Source organism: Pundamilia nyererei, unplaced genomic scaffold, assembly GCF_000239375.1.
Source record: "Pundamilia nyererei isolate P.nyererei 1_Seehausen unplaced genomic scaffold, PunNye1.0 scaffold00077, whole genome shotgun sequence".
Classification (NCBI taxonomy): domain Eukaryota; kingdom Metazoa; phylum Chordata; class Actinopteri; order Cichliformes; family Cichlidae; genus Pundamilia; species Pundamilia nyererei.
This window is the reverse complement of record NW_005187478.1, coordinates 2,947,637-2,948,482: the sequence shown is the minus strand read 5'-3', so window position 1 is coordinate 2,948,482 and position 846 is coordinate 2,947,637.

Below are 846 nucleotides of genomic sequence, written 5' to 3'. Positions count from 1 at the left end.
AACGAAATAATTGTGATTTTAATGAATAATTAACAATTACATTTGAAAAAAATAAATATTAACAACAAAAGAGCACAAATAGATGTTTAGGTTGATATCAAAATTTATTGACATTTTAAAAAGTTTTATTTGGTATTTTCAAAGTAAACTTTCATCAAGGCCATGAGGGACGTGACAAAATAGGTGGTGTCAAATGAAAAAACTGTATTATTTCCCATAAAAAGATAAAAAATTAGTTCATTTTTTTTACATTGTATTAAAGGGTACATTTTAATATATATGTAAAGCTGTTTAAATTGAAAGTTTGGTGACCAAATAGATGAAATACACCATAAGAGGTGAGAGGGACTCAAATTGTGCCATTTTCATGGAATGACTCACCACATACGAAACTGACCCAGATCAGATTTGAAAATATCGGATTTGTGCCGTTCACACTGTCATACCATGATCGGATATAGGTCGCATAGGGTCAAAAAAATCGGATTTGATGCGCTTTCACCTGCAGTGTGAATGTATCCTTAGTCACAGACACTGCGTCCTGACACTATCAACACTTTTAGACCCCAGATATAAAACACTCGGATTTTGTAGTTCCTCCAAGTGTAGTGAGGCAGTCAGTCGCCTGAAAATGGAGTGTGCTGCAGTAATTGCCCGCACAACATCTAAGCCACAGCCTGGACCTTCATCAGAGCAGTCACTTGTTCCAGGCAAGTTAAGCTTATTCGTACATTTATTTTGATGCTAATATGTGTGTTCTGTCCTCACTAAGTGTTGTCCTCGTGAATCAGTATGCAGTACTTAACATCAGCTACCTGATGAAACATTGTCTATACAAACCTTTGT